Here is a 27,081-nt window from a genome sequence, read left to right as displayed (position 1 = left end):
TAATAAAAAGAGAAAACCAATAAATAAAAAATGCCAAAAACAAATGTCAATTTAAAAAATATTAAAAAAATAACAAAAAATAAAAAATAAAAATATTAAACATAATGAATAAAAAAAATAAATAAATAAAAATAGGAAATTAAAAAATATAAAAAAACACAAAAAAATAAACAAATTAAACAAAACAAAACAAAGAAAATTAATAAATAAAAAATTTCAAAATCTTAGTTTTTTTTCATCTTAAATATTAAACAAAATTATGAAAATTACAAAAATAAAAACAAATTCTTGAAGAAAAATAGTCAGTAGAAGACCTATAGCTCATAGTAAGCAATAAAATGATAATTTGCAAGAAAATCAAATCCTGATACCCAACGAATTTCAAAGTTTGGGTATCTATCAGCATGCAATATTTCATTAACGTACTTGAGACTTGGGCTTACTTACCTTTATTAACACATAATAAGATAGTCTAGTCAGTTAAAACAATTTCAGAACGTGATTTCTGGCGATCTATGCCACTTTTAAGAGATTTATATTGTTGTTGTTGTTGTTGTCGTAGTTGCTGTTATAGCAGCAAAAACAAGTAAGGGAAATGTTGCTGCAGTGACAGTCCTTAGCCGAATATAAATCCGGCTCGTTCCAGTAACGTAACACCAACTGTAGGGGAAAACATTGTTTTAAGGAGCTTTTGACCTCGAAATCTAACACCGAATTAATGATGAAGGCGAATCCATCCAATGTGGCAAGTGAAATCCACAGAAGGAAATGGCAACAGCACGGCCATACCACGTAGACGGACCACGTAGGCGGACCACGAACCAACTGGCGTCGTTCAACTGAAGCGGAAATGAGGTCTTTGAATAATACTTGAAATGAACCCGGAGCACTTGCACAATCGCGAAGGGGTGTTGTGCGCGCCCTATGCTCCAACTAGGAGTTAGAGGTGTCTATAAATATAGTCTGACTCATAGTGCGTTGTAGCGAATGGGGTTTGTACTATTCGACTGATGATGGGTTTGATTCTCAATGTAGTCGTAAAACCTCAAACTGAACCAAAGAAATAATTCCTAATAACGGTCAGCTCTTGCCAGACAATAGTATTTTCTAAGTGTATTTTTGTCAATTAAAAGATTCTTAGAAACAACCAACAACTAGTAGAGTCTTCCGTTTGAAGACTACCATCAAGCACCGCACAGCTTATTAGAAAAGAAAATCGAACAAATACTTGCTGGGCCTCATGTTGGTGACTGCCAAGTTTCTGCTCACGGTCTGCACTCAAATACTCTTGACTCCTCTTTTGCTGTTGGTATCCCTTACTTTGAGCAACGCTCCATACATATTCCTTATTGCGTCCTTATTTTAGGAAAAAGTGGAGCAAATGTAACTTAATCTTCGCAATTATTCCTTTACAGATCCAACTAATTTTGCTACTGGCTTTCTGCTTGTTCCCAATCGTACCTATCTTACACTCCTTCGGTTTATTTGTTCTTTTGATTTTTTCTGCTCACGATACTCTGCTCTTAATTGTATACGAATGAGTGACTAGCACCACAACTGAAACACCTGACAGCTATTAGAGCTTCATCGGCTGTATGTCTGTCCTCCCTGTGGGTGTTTGAAATAGTCTTGCACAGTATTTTTGGTATATTTGTCACCAGTAAAGCAATAATGAATGCTTTTGTATTTTCCATTTCCAAACTCTTGCTTGCATATCCAACTACTCTTTATTGTGAGTCAGTTACCGTTTCCTGCTTTTGTTGCCAGTGGTGGGCAAAGCATTATTGCAAAGCCTCATGCGAATGTGTGATGACTGATAACTAAGCCAGAGCTTGCAAAAAGACAAAGTGAGTTCGTGCTTGTCTTACGGCGAGCCAAAATTGGAAGAAATAATGGAAAGTTTGGCGTAGTGTAAATTTTACTAAGGCGCACTTGATCAGTTTTAGTTCGCGGCCCCTAAAACTGTTTTCTTTCTACGCATCGCGATTAGTCGAGGTAAGATCATCACGCAATTGTTGTTTGATTATACATCTAGAAAGTTCATGGAGTCAATTTCCTTCCATATAGGGGGTTTATTCAAGATAAGCTACGTTGACCGTACAAATCTTTGCTTATCTAACCCCGGAGCTCGAGAAGCTGGCGTCTTTACGGGGATTCGGTTGTTTTTTCTTAGCCAGCCTCAAATGTCATAAGATCGATTTATTTCGGGTCAGTGTGCTTATTTGAGTTAAATTTATCTCATTCACTTTTTTGAGTCAAAGTAAACACATTTATTGTAAAGCTTTATACATCTTGAGTGGCGCGATAACTGCTTAAGCGATTTTGGCCGAGCTTTACAAAGCGCGCCAGTCGTTTCTTTCTCGTGCTACTCGGCGCCCTTATAATCTACCCTCATTTTCCTACAGAGAGCCTCAACTTTTGTAGTTAGCGCTTTGTCGTCTTATTCTAGTGAAGTTTTACCGAAGTCCCGCTCAAGACTGCCTTTACCTTTGCTCCACCCGCAGAAAGTCACGACCACTCGCGCCTTCCCTCTCCTTTTACTATTTACTACTTTTGCGGGAGACGTCCGCGCCTTCATTATTTTCTTAGGGAGCTTCGTGGTATCTTCGTAGCTGAGCATAGTTGAGCGTAGTTGCGTCTTCATAGTCTAAGCTTGCTGAAACAGTGGTATTGCCTCTACGTGTGGCCCACCCACCTTCATTGTATTCATTCGTGATATCCTCTGGCCAAGTTGCGTATCATTCGAACTTACGCAACGCTCCTTGAGCCAAGGAGTCCACCCACTTATTACTTATTTTTGATCATCTATAATCTGCTGGTTATTAAAGTTTGCTGTGGTGGTTTTTGACGAAAGAAGTAGACATGAAGCTTGTGGAAGATTAGGAAAATCTATAGGATTAAATAAATGTCGGAAGTAAATAGTAGTGGCGTCTCTTTCGTGTAGTGTAACTGTGAAGCGGTGCTGTGCTTCGCAGCTATGGAAAATTTTGTTTTAATTCCACACAACTTAGCGCAGTATCCTTGTTTTTCCACCATCCCCCAACGCCGTACGATGTTCGCTTCCTTCGCACTACCGCTCTACGTAACGCATTGTCTGGCAATCGGAAATCCTTTGGATTTACAAACGGCAATCCCAGTCGAGTGGTGAAGGAAGAGCGCGCAGGAAACACAACACAGCCGGACACATAAAATATATAAGTGCGCCACGGAAGTGCACACAAGTGCACGAATCCGCCTAAGGGATATACAAATGCAACAACAACAATACATCAAATGCGTCAAAGCGTCCTCCGGTTGTCACAAGCTTAGAATTTATGTGTGGGAATGTGCAGCCTTGTTGGTATAAATTTCATATCATTCAAGTGTTGATTTGATTTAGTGATTTGTATTAAAGCGAACATTTTGAATGGCTTTTGTACATCAAAGTGCCTGTACATGAATACCGCGCATTTGAGGCCAGCGCAATATGACAAATTTCAAATTTCAGGCGTCGAGACTGAAGCCCTCAGGAATAACAATTTTGTTCTAAAAGCTTAAAAATTGCATAATGACACGAATTTCATAGCAGTCGCCTCTCGGTAGGCAATGGCAAGCCTCCGTGTGTATTTCTGCCATGAAAGAGCTTCTCATGAAAGCCATCTACCGTTCGTAGTCGGCTTAAAGCTGTTCATTTGTGGAAAAATATCAAGACACAATAAATTGGAGGAGCAGCTCGACCAAACACCCAATAAAGGGTATTGTATAAGAATCCTTCAGAGGAACTGGTAGCAAAACTCTCTCGAATTCGGCACTAATATGCACTGCCTTTAGAATTCATGACTATTCGTCAATTTTTGGACACTGCCTAAGTCATTTTGATATGATAGACCCGATTGCCGCGGAAAGATTGTTGCGCAGTGGTCTGCGACAAGACTTCAAACCTTAATGACATGCCGGATAGTGACAAAATAACTTTCACTAGACACGTGACTCGCATGCTTTTCCAAGGCTTTGTGTTGTTTTTCATTGGGGGGCGAGTTTTACGTGACGGATCACAAACCGAGCGCACAACCAAATTTGCCTGGGTTACTTCGCCTTCTCACATTAGCACGCTTGGATACTTTGGCGAAGCTCGGAAGTTGTGAGTTGCTTGGACCGTATGCGGAAGAATCATCCTGACCACTCCCAAGTGAATGATAATCAAGAACTTTACGCACTTACATACACCGATCTATCCTGCATCGTATTCCATCCAGCATCAGCTGATGGTAGCAGAGGAAGAGTAAGGCCTCCTCTGGGTTGGAGAAGGACTTAGCTTCACTTGGTGTGCTCAAGTAGTTTTGTTAGACTCGACCAAAATCGCTTAAGTGGTTATCGCGTCAATGAAGAAGAAGAAGACACGAGAATCAGCCCACCAGGCTACTGTAGCATCTTTCAGACTCAATGGGCAGCCTACGATAGCTGCTCTTTGGCTAAGATTCTTTTACAGCAAAATAATCTTTTAGAATTCACTGTGAGAGTCAAGCTTTGTTTACTAAATGTCTATAATCAAATACAGTGTAACCTCTCCTAAAGGGCACTTCTACTAGTCGGGCAACTACCTTGAGTGCAAACTGTTTTCTATACCAAATCATATGTATCGGAAGCAATTACTCTCTTTTGAGTGGGCATCTATCTTGGACAGACAAAAGTTGGCTGAAGGTGAGTGTCTGACCAAGAGAGGTTTCACTTTAGTGGCTGCTCGAAAGTGGAAATTGATTATAGGAAGACTGTGCATGAGCTACCCGCGAAGAACTAGCATAACTATGAAGAAAATAGAGATAGTCACATGAAATTCGGCACAGACTTGGCCGTAGCCACTCCTGGCTCATAACGCACCATATGCTTAAATTCAGTACTGAGACTGAATAAGAACTCCAAAGTTGTGCCTGCATATCACAAACCCTCTAACAAACGCGGGAAACTTAAAAATTTTTACTCACTCCAAATGCACAAAATAAACCCAGCGCATTAGTGCATGCGTAGCGATTCCATAAATTTGAACCGCCCTTCACGCAATAAACTCAAAAATTCCCCATATTTGCATAGTCAGCAGATTCACTGCTCCAAATGCTGCTGGCAAATTGCAAAACACAAAACCAAATTACAATAGTTCGCATTTGTATGCGGCAACCTCGCATCGTCGAATTACATGAAAAATGGAAATGCGATTACCCACACACACATACGTACGTCCTGTCATCATGCATTATATGCACAAGACCCCCATGTAAATAGATCTACTCATATTTAAATTTCTACACGCACAGAACACAACAACAACAAACTAGTATCTAACTGCAGGCACCCTCGCGCACTGGCAACTATGGCGTGTAAGCAGCACTCATCTGCGTATGTATTGCGGCCATTGATATGCTGACAAGGCGTCGTGGTAGCGTTTCTGTCAAAACGCTAGCGCCTGTAAGTGGCACCAAAGCGTAGCTGCAAAAACAAATATAAATACGAAGAGCACCCGCAAACTGCAAATGCATTGCTATTAGGTTGTATGTCAGAGTGTACGCCCTGCTGCCGCTCACTAAACTGCAATATTGCATTTCTCGCCGCATTGGCATTGGCGGGTATCCAATTTGTGGTGGCAGCAGCATTGTGTTTACATGCTGCTATATGCCGCTGTCTCTGTGATTGCATGTGTGCTGAATGCTGTGGCAAAATTTATGAAATCGCTTCGACTTTTAGCGGAGCTATAATGCTTAGGTCTCGGGCGTGGGCGGTGTGTGCCAGTTATGTGGCAGCATATTGTTTATTTGTAGCTTTCGGTGCGAGCTTCGAAAAACTAGCTTATGTACTTTTACTGTTTGCTAATGCTGCTGCTGTTGCTACAGTTGTTATTGTTCATTTTATGCTCATCTCATCTTATGCACAATACGTTTGCGGTGTAGCAAGCATCACTTTGAGCTGGGACGCTTGAATTGCGATATTTTTGATTGATGTGTGGCAGCTAGCGAAAGTAATGTGCAAAAACAAAGACACCAAAACCAAAAGAAAACAACAAAAGCCATGAAAACACAAATACTTGCTACTGAGTGTAGCATATTTTTGCGCATTTCCATCGGAAACTGTACGGCATGCATCTGGAGTACAGAAGAAACTTGCAAATTTTTAAAAAGAGCTTAAGAGCAGAAATTAAATAACAAAAACAAAAGAAATAGTTAAATAGAAGAAAGAAGGGAAAAACAATTAAAAAAGATGGATGAAAAAAATATATTTTAAGTAGAGGAAAATACTTTTTTTCGAGCGCAAGACAAATTAATACCCTTTACTCTAATTTTACGTGCAAAGGGAGTGTCAAAAACAGGTTTCTAATAAAAAGTGATGGAAAAAATTATTGAAAGCAAAATAATTTGAATAAAAAAAATTAAGGCTATAAAAAATATGTCATAAATAAATTTTTAATAGAAGTAGGAAGTCTTTTAAATAGAGAAAAAAAATTAAAAGAGATTGCAAATATAGGGAAATACTTTCCCCGAAAACAAAACCAACGAATAGTTAATTCATGCTTGAAGGAATATTTAAAAAAAAAAACGTAAATAGAGGGATTTTTTCCAAACAGATGCAAACACTTTTTCCGAAGATAAAACCAATAACAATAATAATTTTTAATTGAATGAACATTTCGAAAACCCAATTTAAATAGTTCCCTCTATTTCACTTTTTCCGAAGATAAAAACAATTAATAACTAATTTTTAATTGAATGAACATTGCGAAAAATAAACTTAAAAAGAGGGAATTTTTTTCAAATACAGGGAATAATTAGTAATTATTTTATGTTTGAATGAACGTTTCGAAAAACAAACTTAAATACAGGAAATTTTTTTTTTGCGAACAAAGGAAAATACATTTCTGAAGGTAAAACCAAGTAATAATTAATTTTTAATTGAATGAACTTTTTCAAAAACAAACTTAAAAATTGGGGAGTTTTTTTCACATACAGAGGGTAGTTAATAATTATTTTATATTTCACTGAACCCTATAATTTCATTACCCATTTGTTTAATGCGTGATTAACCAGAAACATTTTCCCAGCTCAATGGAAAATAGCAGAAATTAAAATGGTGCTCAAGACAGGAAAACCAGGCGATGAAATGAAATCCTATCGCCCTATTAGTCTTCTACCAATACTGTCAAAAGTTTTTGAAAAGATCTTCCTTAAACGTTTAATGGTTTTTATCGAACGCAAACAAATAATTCCGAAACATCAGTTTGGTTTCAGGAATGAGCATTCGACAATGGAGCAAGTCCATAGACTTGTCGAAAAAATACAAACAGCGCTCGACCGAAAACAAATCTGTTCAGCAGTTTTCAGGGACATATCACAAGCCGTCGACCGAGTGTGGCACCAAGGCCTTCTCTTTAAAATAAAAAAGAAATTACCACTAAATACCTATTTGCTCCTTAAATCATATCTAAACCAACGCATGTTCTACGTAAATTACGAAAATGAAATTTCCAATTTCCAACAAATTAAAGCTGGGGTCCCACAAGGTCCAATCCTGTACTTAATTTTTACATACGATCTGCCAATCACAAAAGGTGTACTAACTGGCACTTTTGCCGATGACACCGCTATTATGGCGACAGCAGTGGATCCCGTAAAAGCCTCTTATATGCTCCAAATAAGCAAAAATAAAATCTCCAAATGGCTCCGGAGCTGGCGGTTGAAAGTAAACGAACAAAAATCTCAACACGTAACCTTTACCACAAAAAGAACCACCTGCCCACAAATCAACTTAAACCGTATTCCAATTCCGCAATGTGATAGTGCTAAATATCTAGGCATTCATTTGGATAAACGGCTTACGTGGAAAACGCATATCTTTACAAAAAGGAAAGCTCTAGGTTTAATATTTCGTAATATGTACTGGCTGCTAAACCGCAAATCCAGCCTCTCAATGGACAACAAACTTATCCTCTACAAATCTGTGATAAAACCAGTCTGGACTTACGGAATCCAACTGTGGGGTACTGCGTCAAATTCAAACTTGGAAATCCTGCAGCGTTTCCAATCCAAGACTCTACGCACCCTAGTCAACGCTCCGTGGTACGTGACAAATGCCCAAATTCATCGGGACTTAGACATCCCTTCAATAAAAGAGGAAATACAAAATGTAACCAGTAAATACCGAAATCGACTTCAATCGCACCCAAATGAACTGGCCTCTACCCTCATGTCACCATCATGTGTCTTTTTAAGGTTGAAAAGAAAAACACCAATTCAGCTCGTCCAAGAGCCATCTATAAAACATTGAATTAATTATTAGAAAGGATATTTTACGGGAAATATACCTTTAATACTAAAATCAAAGCCACTCTTAGATGTAACCAAATATTTGTAAAATGTCTTCTAAAAATTGTAAGTATAGACAGAATACAAAATAAAGTTTTTAAAAAAAATATTTCACTGAACGTTTACAAAAAAAAAAAAATGAAAGGAATTTTTTTTTCAAATATAGGGAAATATTTTCTCCGAAGACAAAACCAGTAAATAACCCAACTTAAAAAGAGGGAGTTTTTTTTCGAATACAGAGAAATGCTTTTATATGAAAACGAAGCCAATTAATAATTAATTCATGTTTGAGGGAACATTTCGAAAAAAAAATTGATTAGAGGGATTTTTTTCCAAACAGAGGGAAATACTTTTTCCGAAGATAAAAACAATTAATAAATAATTTTTAATTGAATGAACATTTGGAAAAAAAACTTCAAAAGAGGAATTTTTTTCCAAATATAGAGAATAATTAATAATTATTTTATATTTGAATGAACATTTCGAAAAGCAAACCTATTTATTTTATATTTTTTCTTGAGTTTACTTTGTAGATTTTTGGAATTTTTTCGTCTGTTTTCAAAATCTTCACACCTTTTCTGACTAAATAAGCAAATCTTTCATTTGCAGTTTAAGTCCCATTTTCTTTTGTTTTTTTTTTTTATTTTATTTTGAAACCCTCTCTGGCAAGTCTTTAATCTACAGCTGCCATATTTTTGTGTACTTTTCGTAATCACTTATTTTGTTTACACTGCAGTACATCTCTAACATCCCACTAAAGGCAGTACGTTGAAGCGATCATGTGGAAGTGGCAAAGCAGATGACATTCACGGCAAGCAGGCATCACTTTCACGCCGGGTGATACCACCTTTAAGTGCTTGCAGAGGAAACTAAATTGAAGCTGCCCGTTTAGATTCAAGCAAGGCGGCTACCACTAAATGCCCACACAAATTGAAAATATTTTGCATCTCATTAGACGTTCTTTTGTGCTCTTTAGCCATCCGTACTTATGCGCCATGCAAGAGTCAACCGTCAAAAAGGCGTTAAATAGTAATTCAAACCTAATAAGATTCAAATTTTAATTGGTTCTTTAGCAAATTAGCTCCTTTACCTGTTGAAATTTATTTAACTTGAGTTTGCCTTTGCGTTTCTTTCTCTTTCTTTTTCTTTTGCTTTTTAGTTCAAAGCAGATATAATTTCTGTCCACAAACTCGTTTCTTTAATTAATACTCAGGGAGAAAGAAGTAAGTAGAAAAAAAACGTATGAAAGGCAGAGAATATGCAGATGAAATGTAAAGAAAATTAAAAATGGGCATGTAAGGATGTCGCGCTGTTGTAAGCGGTATTTAAAGGTTTGAAATTAAAAGCGTATTATGGGCAATAAAAATGCTTGGAAGGTGAAACAGATGCATCTGAACAGAGAGCTATAAGTTAAATACGGCTAATCTTTCTCCAATTATCGTCCTTTCACGCTGCGTATAGTTCCTGAGCAATCCTTTTGTATGGAAGATATAAGCTACAGCCTGCCAATATTAGTGAATTTCACAAATTATATATCTTAATTATTTAGTAACCTGTGAGTGTATATTCAGATTGGTAGATACAAAAGTGAGAGATATGTTTGAAGAAATCCCCTAAATTAACAATTGGATGGCAGCTATAAGCTAGAGTCGGTCGGTATCAACGATTTTCACAAGTTATACCCTCTTATGATAGGGAAAGTTACTGATACAATTTGAGCTCTTTCGCTTTTCAATTTCAGCAGATAGCAAACCAAACCCCATATCTTTATAATTATTTTGTATGGAAGCCTTTGCATTTATGACAATTCATTAAATCCGCATCACAGCTTAATAAGCGCAGCTCGTTATTTTGCTCGCTTTCTTATAAAAATATGCAATTCATTATAAATGTATTATCCCTTCCCTTTGGATCTTCCATAGTTACTTTTTGATTCTTATAAAAGTTATAAAATTACTTACATATTCGCGTGGCAACTGCAACAGCATCAGCGCACAAAAGTGCTTAACTTAAAGCAGTGAATTGAAAACTTCTGTCAGCCAGGAAGCTAAGACGACAAGGTTGCCGTTGCAGTCCTTCGAAGTTGCCGTTGGGCACGCTGCTGGCCTTCCTTTCAATTGTGGCGCACGCTACACTACATGGTCGTAGCTTCCTTCGTAGATATTTTTCGGTATGCTGCAACCCTTTTCTCTACTCCAATTCATGCCTTCTCGTCTACTTTTTGCTTTTCGCGGAAGTGCACACTTTAAAATTTATGAGCTGCTATAGATTAATGCATTTCATGCTTTTCCTGTCCCAGTACTTTGCCATCTTCTTAGCGCCTCACGCGCCGCTTTCCACATGCATTCATTCATTTTTACTTTTTTTTTTGTGTTCTTTTTTTTGCATTCGCCCATTTGTTTGTTTGCTTTGGCATTTTGCTGTTGCTCGTGTGTGTCCTTGTCATTGCGCTAGTTGCTGCTGTCTATCTGCTGCACTGTCGATTACTTCTTGCGGTCGTCGTCGCTGGCGTCGCCTTTACCTTGATATTTCAAGCAGGTGTAAACCACTCCGTGTTGTCAACGAGCAATTCTCGCACTGCTTAAATAAAGTCAACAAATTGGTGAAGTGTCGTCAGTAAGGATATGAGGCAGGGTATGAGCAACAGTTTGTTGTAGAATGCAGTGCGAAGACTAAGTGCCACTTTGTTTTATGTTGGCATTGCAAGTTTGTTTGAAAGACGGGTATGTAAAACAACAAAGGAAAATGAAATGTTACTCATACACCGTGGAGGCAAGCTAGCGAGTGTTTAGAATCTTAGAAGCTTTTTGAACTGAATTTTCTGTTTTCAGTTTTATTATTCCATGTTTATATTAATTATATTTATAGTCTTCTATAATTCACTTAAGTACTTTCTTCAAATATGCATGAGTAACTTGAGTATGAGTGCTTTAATGGGTTCACATAACGTAAATTTTGTTCATGACTGCGTAGTGGCACATTAGGGGAAAGCTGCATTTTGCACTTTTGACGGGAATCATAGACACTGACGAGTACTTGTTTGACAAAAAAAATTAAATTGTTTAAAATGAACTCATAATTTTTAGTCGAAAATAATTTAGTGGCAACCCTACCAAAATAATTTTATTTTTTTCAGTTTTTGTTATCTTGACATATACACAAAGACAAATATTACATACATTCAAATTTAATTTCAGTTAGGTGGCAACCCTGCTGAAAAAATAATTGTAAAAAATTTACCAAGATTAGAAAAATTTGCATATAATACCTTTGCTCAATTGGCATAAATTTTTGAAATGAATTTATTTACATTTCGTTAATATGTGGCAACCATAATTCTGAATTTAAGTTATGTTCTATTTCTGGCTTTCAACTAAAATGCTTTCTAGTAATTTCTATTTAATGTACTGTAATATTTAATATCTACACTGGAATGGAATATATGTATGAATGTATTTGTATAAAAAAAGTATTAAAAATAAAGGGTGTTACCATCTTTCATTTGCAAAATGATTTGAATTTATCTGATAAAATAAGTAAAAATAAATTATTTGCTTCCAATTTTGTAATATTCACCTCGAAGATGAAATCTCAAAGTTATTAGAAAGTCAGATGGAAACTCTTCGGAAAAACTTCCGTAACAAAACGATTTAATTTTTGCTTATATTTTTTTTCTTTTTTATAATTACCAATCATCAATAATTCCTCTAAGTACAACAACCGTTTTCAAAATACGTTTTGAATAAAAATCGAAATGTGTAAAACTCATAAAAAAGAATTATTTGGCAAACCTGCCAACAGAACATTTTTCCCATTTTCTTATTTGAACGAATTTTAGTTATTACTAATAACAAAATAAAGAACTTTTTTTTTATTTCTCGAAAAATGTACTAAAATCTGCTCCGCCAATAATTTCTCCTACGCCTATTGGCAATACTAACATAATAATAAAATTTATAAAACTTCTTTTGATTTAATTCCGTACTATTTTCTTTTTATTATCCAAATAAAACAAATACTTTCTGCTCTTCACCGCAAAATATGTATGTATGGCAACCCTGATAACATTTTTATTTATTTCAAAAACTAACTCAGTTTGCTCGAAAATAAAAAAAAAACAATTACAATAAAATTAAACTAGCTATTCATAGAGCAAATAAGCAGCAGGCAACTACGTCAAATCATTGAGATTTTCCACTGCATTTTCTGTCATGCCTGAAGCAATCGCAAGCAGTTTCGTAAAACACCAAAAGCAAAAACTTCGATTGAAAGCGCGAATCCTCCCAATTTACGGAAGTTGTTTAAGACAAAATAAATTACGAACAAATTAGTTGATGACAAACAAATGACAATTGCTAAGCGTAGGACAGATACAGCACATATCAGCAGAGAGTAGAAATCAGAAAGTGAGAAAAAGAGAAGAATACCAAAACAAAACCAGCAATATGGCAAGCCATACCAACTCAGTAGCTCTCAACAGTCAGTCGATGGCTTGGCAAAAGTTTGAAATTTTTTCCACATCTACTACTTCATTTAGCGGCTGCTAGCTGATTTGAAAACTTTTACACCCCTTTTATACAACAGCTACACGTAAGATATTGTAGGCAGCCTGAGCGAGCGCGGCAGCATACTTTTTCTTCTTCAGTTTTTTTATTGCAGCAAAAGTTTTGATACCATAAACTTTTTACATGACCTCCAGCGGTTGTGCCTTACATTGCCGCAAATAATTTTAGCTCTTCTTGTTTTTTCTTTTTTTTCTTCTTGTTTTTGATTGGATGGTTCTGTTGGCCTTAACTGCGTCGTCATGGTTTCGCTGCTTCAATTATATCTTAATTTATGCCAAACATTAGCGCTGATATCCCAATTAATAGAGAAATCATGAGGGTTATTAGGTTTCGTGTGGTTTTTTTTTTGGCTTGTTTTTGTTTTTGTGGTAAAGACATTGTGCATAAAGCGGATATAAGATTGAGAGGCCTGAAAGTTTGTTGAAATATAATATAATATTAAAGGTAGCAATCACTATTGGGTTGAAGCAGGAAAGATAAAGATTTTGCGAGTTGTAAAGTCACTAGAGTGAGCAAATATGTGAAATGTAGGTTACATTTTCGTACATACAATACATACAATTTCGACGGGTACTCAAATTTTTTTCAACCACCATACATGGCGTTATAACCATGTTCGTGTGTTCAAATTAAAGCAAAACATGTTTTGTCAGGTTTCTACTAATCTATTAATTATACCAGTTGAAACCAGTTTTTGGATGTTGTAAAATTCCCAAAACCACCATTTTCGTGTGTTTAAATTCAAGCAAAGGCTTTTTGCCATGCTTCTGGTAATCTTTAAAATTATACCAGTTTTTGGAAGTTGAAAAATCACTGAATCGCCATGTTCGTGTGTTCAAATTCAAACAAATTTTTCCCGCCAGATTTCTGGCCTTGTTTTAAAGTATAACAGTTTATACCACTTTATACCAGTTTATACCAATTTTTTAAAGTTTTAAAAATGGCGCATTAGTTGAAAAATACGTTCTTTTGAATCGTAGCCAAGCAATTACATTGTGACTCATATAGGGTGGGTCTTGTAAAATTTGCTTTTTGAATCGGCTATAAAAAAAACTAATCAATATTTTTTCAAACTTTTTTTTTTTTATTTTGAAGATTGAACATTGTCATTTATGAATGAAAAATAATACCGTTCAAATGACTGCCACGACTGGCTTTAAAGTAGGCCATTCGATCAACCCAATGTTTAAGCACATTTTCGATTGTTTGGGCTCCAATTTCATGAATGGCAATTTTTGGACAGAAAAACTCGTTGAGCATGTCACGGTACCGCTCGCCATTTACTGTAACTGCGTAAGAAGAAGAAGACTCACCACTTTGGAAATAGGTTTTCAATATTTCCCAATTTTGTTCAAGCGTATAGCGTTCCATTTCGTAAATGTCAAACCTTTAAGTAAATTATGAACACATTTGACATGTTATTTGTGTTACCATCCTCAAAAAAATAGGTGGTTCAAAAACTAAACGCTATATGGCCCACCCTGTATTTAGAAGAATATATGTATGTAATTTGAATGAAGAATATATGTATGTATTAAATTCTTTTCAAATATTTTTATATTGCATATTTATGTTCTTATACTGTATACGAACTTTAAAGGACAACTGTATTTGTATTTACTGAATTTCAAGCAAGACTTTTCACTTGTATCAGTTTTTTTAATGGACTTATACTTGCTTATGGGCAATAAACACCATAGTAAATTTTTCCAACTGATAATAATTGTACTCACCTTATTCATGAACTAAACCTTTAGCTACTGGGAAGAAAATTGAAAAAAATTTAAGTTTGAAGACTTAGAATTCTGGAGATTTTAATTTTCGACCAGTTTATACCAGTTTATAGCAGCTTTCTTTATAACTCGGTAGATGTACGCCACTGTGCGTACAAAAACATAACCTTTTTCGGGCAAACTCAATTTATACCAGTTCCGCCCAAATTTATTTTGACAGAAATTCAACAAAATTGGCCCAAAAAATTTAAATGCCGTATAGTTAAAATAAGCATGTTTGATTTTTGGCGTTCAGTAACAAGTGAAGTATTTCGACCAGCTGTTATTTTACTCATTAAATACAAAGAAAAAATATTAATGTCTACCAATGATCAGAAATTTGTGTCAATCTGTTTGGACAAGTTGAAATAAGAGTTGGCGCTTACTAAATAAATTGTTAGCTTGATTGGTACAGGTCTCTTTAATGATTACATTAATTTCTTTCATTTGTTTAATAAACATTTTTTTTGCTTTCTTCTTATTAAGACTTCCAAACACATTTGCCAAATATTTTATCTAATCCCTCTGTTATTTGCTTCAGATTGCAACATTTTCGTCAAAAATTGCACTATAACAGCGCTTTCTAAATTCTTTTTTTTTTTTTTTGTTTATTTTCATTTCGCAATTTTCTACACTTATCTAACAAAAATATGAGTATACGAATATGTTTACAAAACACTTTGCATACAAAATCCGCTCATATGTAAGCTCCCTCGCCATAAAAAAAGCGATCTGAAGTCGACAAAGAAGAAGCAGCACAAACGAGTTCAGAAAAAAATAAGGAAACCCCCTCTGGTTGGGTCTGTTATAAATGCAATAAGCAATAAATGCTAAAAAGCAAAAACGCAGTAAACGATAGTGGAATATGAGACGAAATATGAGGAGAACTGCCAGCGCGCAGTGGGAAGCAAAACATGCACCAAAAAATGCGATTATATTCACCCGCACATTGGCTGCTGCCTTCTTACAGTGTTTTGTTTTTTATTAACTTTTTGTTTTTATTTTTAAATGTTGTTGTTGTTGCATCATAGTGTCATGTGACAGTGGCATACGGTACTCGTATATAATAAAATTTATTATTTATGGCTGTCGGGTGCACCAATATGCCAATAGAGGTGAACGCACACCTACACATGCACTCACATCAACACATACACACGCATGCATGTGGAGGAAAATATACGAAAATCCAGGCAATCTGCAAAAAAAAAATATGCTTGAGTATTTTGTTTCAGCTTTGTCGAAAGCAAATTTATCTTTAACACTTTTTATTTGCACCTTTTCTTAGTTTGGAAAGGTAATAATTTAATGGATGAATTTTTGAAGTGGGCCTGGAATTTTCTCTTTATGGTGTGTAGCAAATTTTCTGATACCAAAAAGCCAGTTGCACTACTAAACTTTCGAGATAAAAGTTTTATAATATTTATTATAGTCTAAGAGCTGGCTACATGAAAGTGCCCTCATCAGGTACATGGCTAATTTATATTGAAAAAAATAGTATTAGTGTAGACGAATATAAAAATGAATGTCTGCCATTGCAAAACTGGGGCGCAAAGGGGGGATACGCAGTGAAAGGGGTGAATTTTGGGTGGAAAAAAATTCATAAGGTACAGGTATTCTATGTACGGGAAAAGTTTGGTTATATATTTGAGAAAGTGTAAAAAAAATTGGCAGACATTTTGCGAGGGGCTAACTCGCCGGCAGACGGCGCTGAAGATTGCAAAAATTAATTAAAAAAAAAATCATAAGGTACATGAATTCCAATTATTGTATTTTAAAGTTTAAACATTCCAAAAGCCATTTACAAAATGGCAGACAAAAAAGTGAGGGCTAAGGCCGCGGCAGACGACGTTAAAAAGTGCGCTACACGTCAACATTTTTAGTCACATTCGCAATCGGAATCTGATTGGGACGTGATATCTCCTTCGCTATCGCTATATTCATCTTCATTTGATTCGATTTCTGCATTAATGTCTTCATCGCCTGTAACAAAGCACAAAGCAAAATGATTTTTAGACATTTAATAGAATGGAATAGTTATATGTTCTGTGGATAAATATATTACCTTCGTTTGTTCCAGGATCAATAATATCTTGTATTGTACTAGGCAGCTGTGGTCCGTCAAACCATTTAAATGTATACTTTCCCTCTACTAATATTCATCCGGAAGTTTCTGGTCGTAAATATGATAGAATTTTCTTATGAGCATTTTTCCATATTGTAGCAATATATTTGGTCCTCAATAAATGCTGCGTTAATTCAGCCTGGCTAGGAGGCAAAGTGGATGAGTCAAAATTCTGCAATTTTTTTTTCTGGAAAGGTTCCTCCAAATCGTTGACCTTATAGGTTTTTAAAAATAAGGCGAATCGTGCATCATTTACGGAGCTCAACAATGGAAAGTTGTACAAATGACAGATAAACTTTTCAAGAATCGGGAAAACAGCGGTTTCATTACAGTCTTCATGTCCAATTTGACCGAATGCTTTTTGTAAGTCTTCATTTTTCTTTAAAATTTGTAAAGGACGTTGCTTTCCCTTGCGAAATAATGCGGGATTAAAATCGCAGCCAGTCAAAGCATGAAATCCTGGCAGAGATTGACACATTATCTCGCCTAACTTTTCATGCAACGTCGATACGTCAATTATTCGTTGCTTATTCCAAACCCCTGTTTGAATATAAACTTTGCTATTGTGTTGTACGTGAATCATATTAGCCAACATAATAATTAAAATATCCGTATCTGAGCATTTTATTAGAATGTTCGCTGTTGACTCGATATTGCACGCATGATATACTATTTTTGAATCCGCCTCTTCATGCAAATCGAGAGTAAACTTATCATTTTTTGAAAATAATATGCTTTCATTCACAGCTTCATATTGATAACATTTATCAAAATTGAGTAGCACTTTTTTGTTTTGAAAGAATGGAATTAATTCTTGATTTTGCCGGTTGACGATTAAAAATTTCACGAGTGCCTCTTTGAAAAAGCTGTTTCGGAGTTCTTTATTAAAGTCTGATGGTCTTGATTGTTCAGGTCCAGAAATCACGTATATACGATTACCAGAGGAACCGCTTCGCTGACATCTTTCGTAATCTTTGATAGATGGTGACCAATATCTATCAAAAATTACATGAATTTCACGGGCTGCATTTGATTATTGATTAGTCACCATTTGATTTTTTTTTTTGGAGATACTTCCGAATGTTTTTGGTAAATCCTTGATACAATGTATGAGAAAGAATCCGTCTATTACACAAATGTCAGTGTAGCTTGGGGCTGTACTTTGAACATCTTTTTCCAACGACTTCAACAAAACAGATTTATCTGTTTTATAAATCGATCCATCCATCTGATCATGCTACAGTTAAAAACGCACTTCTTCCCACTCATAGCCATGATGCAAATAAACTCAAAAATATTGAAATACTAGCGAAAACCCACCCGTTCCGCTGGTCGTCTTTAAAAAAAGATGTTGTCTGTAAAGTCGGTTTACTGACGATAGTTTAACGTGACAACGTCATAAGAAAATATTGATGGAATGGTTGCAATTTTCAAAACAAAATTTTAATTTTATTTGTTTGATAGATATTTTGTATGGATATAGAGGAGGAGGTAAATGGAATTGCAATGGAATAGGTCAAGTTACATTTACACAAACGTGAAAAATGACGAAACATTTATCAAATTCATGAAAGATATCTTCAATTTCGATTGTGCATCAGACGTTAATAAGTCAACAACACTAAGGGGCACCATCATCGATTTGCCTTCTTCAAGACACTTTACACTCGAAACACTCCATAAATATCGATAATAATTCTTCTGCACTTAAATATCAAGAATGTGACTAAAAATGTTGATGTGTAGCGTACTTTTTAATGTCGTCTGCCGCGGCCTTAGCCCTCACTTTTTTGTCTGCCATTTTATAAATGGCTTTTGGAATGTTTAAACTTTAAAATACAATAATTGGAATTCATGTACCTTATGATTTTTTTTAAATTAATTTTTGCAATCTTCAGCGCCGTCTGCCGGCGAGTTAGCCCCTCGCAAAATGTCTGCCAATTTTTTTTACACTTTCTCAAATATATAACCAAACTTTTCCCGTACATAGAATACCTGTACCTTATGAATTTTTTTCCACCCAAAATTCACCCCTTTCACTGCGTATCCCCCCTTTGCGCCCCAGTTTTGCAATGGCAGACATTCATTTTTATATTCGTCTACACTAATACTATTATTTTCAATATAAATTAGCCATGTACCTGATGAGGGCACTATCTATGTAGCCAGCTCTCCGTCTATTAGTCTCGAGTGTCAACAAAACATCAGGAAAAATTGAAACTATCGATTTATTCACTCACACAATTCGTATTTCCTGTACAAAATTTTCCATTTTAGAGAAATATTTACGCCCTTAACACCAATTTTAAGAAAATAGTTTGAAATGTGTTCGCTTAATTAGAAAAGATTAATGCCCAAATTCAATACGTATACCAATTTCGATATAATTTATGCCAGTTTGTATTTATTTGAAATAATAAGAACAGACATATTACAGGTTGGCAAAAAAGTCTTGCGGTATTTTTATTGAATTTTCAATTGTTCATAAAATTGGTTATAATAATGCGATTTAAGTCAAATATGCGCCGTTTTGTTCGATGACGAGTTCCCAACGAGATGCCAACTTCGTAATGCCCCTCTTATAGAAGCTCGCTTCCCTATTGTCAAAAAGCTCGGAGACCCAATTTTCACAGGACTCTCTTGTGGACAACTTCCGACTACCAAGCTCGTTCGCCATGGACAGAAATAGGTGGTAATCACTTTGTGCGAGATCCGGACTATACGGTGGATGCAAAAAAATCTCCCATCCAAGCTCTCGGAGCTTCTGGCGCGTCACCAAAGATGTGTGTGGCCTGGCGTTGTCCTGATGGAAGACAATTCGGCCTCTGTTGATCAAAGATGGCCTCTTCTGCATGAGTGCTGCATTCAAGCGGTCCAGTTGTTGGCAGTACAGGTCCGAATTGAGCGTTTGGCCAAAGGGGAGCAGCTCATAGTGGATGATTCCCTGCCAATCAAACCAAACACACAGAAGAACCTTCCTGGCCGTCAATCCAGGCTTGGCCACCGTCTGGGCAGCTTCACTGCTTTTCGACCACGACCGTTTGCGCTTCACGTTGTCGTAAGTGACCCACTTTTCATCGCCAGTCACCATCCGCTTCAAAAACGGGTCGATTTTGTTGCGATTCAGAAGCGATTCGCATACATCCATACGGGCAAAAATGTTTTTTTGCGTCAAGTCGTGTGGCACCCATACATCGAGCTTCTTTTTGAATCCAAGCTTCTTCAAATGGTTTATAACGGTTTGATGACTCATGCCCAGCTCTTTCGATCAATTCAGCGATTTTATCGCAATTTTCGACGACAGGCCTTCCGGAGCGTGGCGTATCTTCGATCACCTCTGCACCAGAACGAAAACATTGAAACCATCGTTGTGCGGTGGAAATGGAAACTGTATCGGGTACATAAACTGCACAAATTTTATTGGCAGCATGAGATGCATTTTGTATGCCTTTATCGTATTAGTACTGTAAAATATGCCGTAATTTCTCTTTATTTTGCTCCATGTTTGCGACGCTATAGCTCACGAACGACTAAATGCAAACAACAATTAATCAAACACGTGTTAGCACGCGAAAAGAGCTTTTGCAAAAAGCTCTAGCGTGAACCGATGCGACGAATACAACTAGAACTACGCGCTTGCAAAGACAAGCTTGTGAAAATACCGCAAGACTTTTTTGCCAACCTTAATTATTTTTATTTGGTTGGCAAAATGAACCTTCGAGGCCTATTTGCTTGCTTTCAATGCTCCATAAGAGCTGAGCAAAAATTTCTTACACCTTTCCTACAGTAAGTTCACTACTAATATTAATCTTTTATGGCTGTTATTTGCTTATACCTACATACGTACCTATTTTTTAGTTACTATTGAAATTTATACCAGTTTGAAATAATTTGTGTGACTTAGTTTAAAAACAAGTGTACCGAACAAGCAGAAAACGTCGTTTTAAGAAAATAAATACCATTTTAACATTATTTTGTGTTTCTACCAGTTTTCTAAGTTAACCTTTTAAGCCTCTCCACCCTTTAAAACATCTTAAAATTATGTCAAACTACCATATCTTTATTTTCTAATTTATACCAGTTCAATCTATAACAGTTTTCTAAGTCAACTTATGAAATCTTTAAAAAATGAGGTTATTTAACATTTTTTATTTTTACCAGGTCAATTTATACCAGTTTCAGCCAGTCTTCTAAATCAAAATATTTAAAAAGTAAGTTTAATTAACATTTTTTAATTTATACCAGTTTGAGCCAGACTTCTAAATCAACCTATTAACCCTTTTAAAACATCTTTAAAAAGGAAGGTTTATTATTCATTTCTTTATTTTTTTAATTTATACCAGTTAAATGTATACCAGTTTCTCTTGAAACATCTTTAAAAAGTAAAGTTAATTAAGCATTTCTTTATTCTTCAATTTATACCAGTCCAATTTATAGCAGTTTTTCAACATTTAATTCTACTTTTGTGCTTGTTAATACAAAACATTTAAAAAAATTACTTCAGCACAATTTTTGGTTTTATACCAGTTTATACCAATTTAAGTTTAAGTACTTTTCGGTTTCTACCATAGTAAAATAATATAAATGATTAGTAGCAGTATCTGCATTCAAAATGGAAATTTTGGCCACCATTATTATTTCGACACATGAAAATCTCTCTATAGTGCATTGGTGCGATTCAAATAACTGCAAAACAACTAAGCGATTAATTAAAAGGTTATTTGAAAGGGCCAAACAAACTTGCAGTAAAATACATTTTCCTTTTGAGAAAGAATAAACTCCATATGATACTTGATAGGATTAACGACAGACAATCCATGGAAACGATATAAGAATATCGCAGTTATCACCACAGTTGTGTATCTGTGTGTCCGTGACCCCATGTATCAAATCACTCACACTTTGCCTAGATAAGCAGTCCGCAAAATTTTTAAAAGAATACTAGGCTGCTGGCTTGGAAGGGGTATTTTACGAGTACTTACAACTTATTCCAAATTCATTAAGATCCAACTAAAGTGTTATTGTAGAAGTGAAGCGCTGACGCTTGCCTATGTATGCACAATAAATTATCAATGTATTTACCACATAGAGGAAAAATGTTATGTAGTCTATCGATCATCGGCCACAGCGCTTTTCACTTCGAAACATCTCACTACATATCAGTGAATGCCCCTGCCCTTCTTCCTTTCTTCTTAGTAGCACATGCTGACTTAAGTTATGCTACAACCTAAAATTGTTTACTACTTAATTTTCTGTTTTCCTGAACCTTCACTCCTTTTAGTGCTGCGTAACCATTCTTCTTCGCCATCTGCTGTCGTTGTCTTACCATCACTAAACGAGTGCTGCCTTTTTCTCTTTTTTATTTTCGAATTCTTTCGGCTGCTCATTTAACCACTTTTTCTCTATAAGTTTTATCCATTGTGACGTAGATGAATCTACGTATATTTTTCCGTGCACACCGTACACAATTACACATACTTTAATGCAAACTTTTCTCCTCAAACCAATTGACAAAGTTCCTCAAGCTTACGGTATTCTTAATATAAATAATATGGAAAAATTGCTGTTGCAAAAAGTTGTGAGTTTTTTTAAGCGTTCCATCTATCCAAACTTTAATAATATAACAACAGCTTTTCGCTGAACAAAAATTATTCTTTAAGAAAAATACGTAGATAATAATGGGAAGTGAAATATGTGTTCTAAATAAGTAGTGAAAGAAAGGGCGCAAAAAGCTGCAATAAAATGTTTTTATGTGTAAACAAGCAATGCCATATTGAAATGAAGAATTCACGGCCTGCGAGGGTACACGGCGTATGAGTAACCAACTACTGAGGCTCTTGAAAAATGTGTGCGTGCATATTACATAAATGCATAGACACATAAGTATTTACTTATAAAAACAAAAGTTATTTTTGAAAATTACGCACATATTTATTCGTAAAAATTTTCATTTCGATAAATGCATAACAACTTCAACATAACTAAGCAATCAGCAATATTTCATACCAGTTTTCAATATACTTTACATTGGTACATTTCGTTCTATATCGTTCTTTACTTCTTCTTAAGAATGTCATCCAGAAATATCAAAGAATAAAAGAAAGAAAGTGTTAATAAATAAATAAACTGTTTATTTCTGACCTTCAGGTTTCAGCAGTTCTATGATTTATACCAGTTTTCAAAATAAAGTCTCGCAATACCGTAGCATGGTTAAATTTTTCAGGTTTTGCCTTCCTATTTTTACAAAACTTTTGTAGATCCTTTAGAACTTCCTTTGAAAGAAGTGCTAATAAATTATGTAGGATAATTAAATGGAAGAAAAACGTTATTAAATTAAGCTTTTAATTTGTTTTGCTGAACCTAGAACATTAAGCTTTAAATTTATTTTATTAAAGCTGATGATTTTCTGATTTATATTTTTTAATTGGGACCTTACATGAACCGGTCGAATATTTTCAATTTATTTAAAGTCCCAGGGTATTTTTAAAATTTGTATAGAAAATCATATTTTACATTAATTTTAACAAAAATTCGAATCAATCGGAGTAAAAGCAAACGTAAGCAATTTTCGTGAGATTAAGACTTAAGACCAGTTTTAGAATGCTGGCCTATGTAAAGTACGTAAGAATCTACCAAACCAGCTAAATCTGTGATTAAATTATTTCTAAAGAATTTCGTAGATATCCGAGTTGGGGTAGCAAAACTGAAACAGCGTAACCGATGAAATTTCTTTCCGAAATACTAATTTAAAAATTCGACCAGTTTATACCAGTTTGAATTTAATTGGGAAACATTAAATTTGCATTACATAAGCACTGTAAAACCAAAACATTAGCATAGTCAATGAAAATACCTTTGAAAACTACGATGAAAACTTTTGACCATTTTTCTTTTAACAAAAAAATTGTTAATTTGCGATACTTTGAAAACATTTAAGACTAAAACATTAAAAAAATCAATGAAAAGATCTAAAAAATATTAGTCGAACATATTCATTCAACTAAAAGGAAATGTAAATTTGCATTACATAAACACATTTGAAACTAAGCATTAGCATAGGCAATGCAAATACCTATGAAAATTCTGATAATCATTTGCGACTAATTTAAATATTCGACCAGTTTATACCAGTTTCCATTTAACTTGAAAACATTAAATTTGCGTTTTAAAACCAAATCATTTGCATAAACATTTTCGACCAGTTGTCTTTTAACGAAAAAATTGTTAATTTGCGCTACTTAAAAACCATATAAGACTAAAACATTAAAAAAGTCTGAAAACAAACTAAAAAAATGTAGATTTGCATTGCATAAACATTTAAAGCTAAACATTAGCATAGCCACTGAAAATACTCCAATAAGCATTTTCGACCAGTTTTCATTTAACTAGAAAATCGTTAATTTGCGTTACATCAAAATATTTAAGACTAAAATATTAAACAAGCCAAGAAATCGATCTAGATCAGTTTTCATTTAACTAAAAAAAAATTAAACTTACGTTACATAAAAACATTTAAAACTAAAACATTATACTATGTAGACAATGCAAAGAGCATAAAAAATACTAATAAATATTTCCGACGAGTTTTCATTTAAATAAAAAACTTTAAATTTGCATTACATAAACCATTTAAGTCCAAAACATTATACTAGACAAAGAAAAGAGCAAAAAATACTAATAAATAATTTCGACCAGTTTTCGTTTAATGAAAAAATCGTGAATTTGTGTTACATAAAAACATTTAAGATTATTAACATTAAGCAAGCCAATGAAAGGATCTGGAAAATAGTAATAAATATTTTCGACCAACTTTCATTTAACTAAAAAAATTAAATTTTCGCTGCATAAATACTTTTAAAGCTAAACATTAGCGTAGCCACTGAAAATACTTATAAAAACTCGAATAAAAATGTTCGAACAGTTTTCATTTAACTAGAAACCCGTTAATTTGCGTTACATAAAAACATTTAAACCAGCCAATGAAACGATCTAAAAAATAATAATCAATATTTTCGACCAGTTTTTATTTTACTAAAACACTTTACATTTGCACTACATAAACCATTTAAGACCAAAACATTATACTAAACAATGAAAAGAACGAAAAAATTCTAATAAATATTTTCGACCAGTTTTCAAATAATGATGAAATCGTTAATTTGCAGTTCATGAAAACACTTAAGATTAAAACATTAAACAAGCCAATGAAAGGATCTGGAAAATAGTAATAACTATTTTCGACCAGTTTTCATTTAACTAAAAAAAATTTTAACTTCCTTTACATAAACACATTTAAGTTAAAATATCGTACTAGTTCATGAAAAGATCTAAAAAGTGCCAATAAACATTTTCGACTAGTTTGCATTTGACTAAAAATTCTGATTGTAGTATTGACACGATCAATGAAAATATCGAAACAGTTACTGAATTAATAAAAAAATCTTAAATTTCTATTAAACCAAGAAATGAAAAAACTGTATAATAATGGCGAGACTCTAATATTATGTAATTAATATAATATATTTTTCAATTGTAAAGGTTACAAAACAGCAAATTAAATATACAAAAACCCTTTCTACCTCACAATCTTCTCAACTGCGTGTTTACTAATTACCAATCAACCTACACAAAAATCTCTTGTATAACTTTATTACTGCCAACACTTTTGTTAAACACGTGATGATGGTGTGCACACGTACATTGACGTCAAACTCTTGTCAGTCTTTTGTAACCTTTGTGAGCTCCTCGCATTCTCCAACATACCCAGACAAAAGTCGGTTTCGCAATGGTAATATCTTTAGACACATACTTTGGGGCGTAGCAGCGAGGGCATGAATACCTCACAAAATATCATTTATTTAGGCAACCGAAATACAACATCAAATATTGGTGAAACACTGAGCACAATTGCATAAATATGTTTAATAACATAAATAAATATGTTTAAGTAATTTGCGTACGTCTTTTGGTTTCATCTATCAAAGTAAAGAGGAAGGTTGACGTAAAAAATTGTAGTAGCAAGCAACGCACAGTGGCTGACATGCACACATATTTTAAGCAGTAGCGGAGCTCATTAATTTTTTCACCATTGTTTTCTGCAACTAGCGAAGATCTTTTTCTTTTTTTTCTTCCTTTAATTTACGCCATTCACTTCCCTTGAGTCGTCCGCTTTTTACCCACTGCTCATGATTAATTTTCATTTTGAATCATTCTAATTAGGTTGTCTACTTTAAGGGCGCCTATTACGCATAGACCTTCTATGTATTTGTGTGTTTGTGACAAAACCCTTGACAAGCTACACAATGACAACATGTGTGACAGGCTTACAGAATTTTTGTACGCGGCTTAAGCGTTCTTCTAAATTGTATTTTAATTATACTGTCTAATTGGTTATCGTGCTGACGTGCCCAAAAGTATGCAACGCTTTATTAAAAGTAGCTAATGTAGCTTTGCGAATGCTCAAATTGGAAGTGCCTTTCAACATATTGTAGTAAGTTAAAATTAAGAAGCTTAGAAAGAAAGGTCGTATGGCAATATTTGTCTTACTCTTTATCAGCGCCCCGCCTTTAGATGCTTTTCTTCTACATGTGGGGTCTGCGAAGACCGCTAATTTATGTCTTTCGCGCGTTCTTTTCAGGCTATAAATTCAACCAACTGCTTAGCGTAGTGCAGTTCAGCTACTCAATTTACCACTATAGCAGCCTGCTTAACTGGTGGGGGTATCCATTTCAAAAGCTCCCCTTGCAGCTCTACACTTTTCATTCGTTTAAAGGATTCGATAGCCCGTGCTGACGTTACTCAAGTGCATTGCTGATCTACTTAAGACAGCCAACTAAATGCATACTTATTTGAACAGCTGAAGAAGCGCGTTTGCTTTTGCTTCATGCTCTTTTCCCTTCAGCTTCTCTTTTCACATATGTATATGTGTTTAAGTGTTTACTCCCTTTCTTCTTCCCTATCCTTTAACCGCATTACTGTGGCATTTGATGTGTTCTCATTCGCCTCGCTGCTCATAAGTTTTGTTTGCTTTCTTGCATACTCGCCAATTTGGCTTTTTAGTATTTTCAGCTTGCCATACCCTCAGGCTTTCAGGCACGGCATATGCCAAACGTGCCAGTAGCCAAATTGTGTAAGTTCTTTTTTTGCCGCTAATCAGCCAATTTTTGCGGCACATCGTTGGTTTTTCACGGTTGATTGGATTTTGTAGTCTCATGCGGACGATTGTTAGTGGTTAGTTGATAGGCTTGTGCGCCAGAATGTAGGGAACGGATTCTTTGAAAGAAGAAAATTTAATT

The 27,081-nt window shown here is 34.9% G+C and overlaps 1 protein-coding gene across 1 annotated transcript in view; it reads left to right on the top strand.

The window, feature by feature from the left end:
• LOC129238322 (uncharacterized) overlaps window positions 1–27,081 on the top strand; it is a 197,985-nt gene that overhangs the window by 145,356 nt on the left and 25,548 nt on the right. The gene's annotated exons all lie outside the window — the stretch shown is intronic.

The sequence above is a fragment of the Anastrepha obliqua genome, chromosome 2, assembly GCF_027943255.1.
Source record: "Anastrepha obliqua isolate idAnaObli1 chromosome 2, idAnaObli1_1.0, whole genome shotgun sequence".
Taxonomy (NCBI): Eukaryota; Metazoa; Arthropoda; class Insecta; order Diptera; family Tephritidae; genus Anastrepha; species Anastrepha obliqua.
The sequence above is the reverse complement of the archived record's forward strand: the minus strand, read 5'-3'. Positions and strand labels throughout refer to the sequence as shown.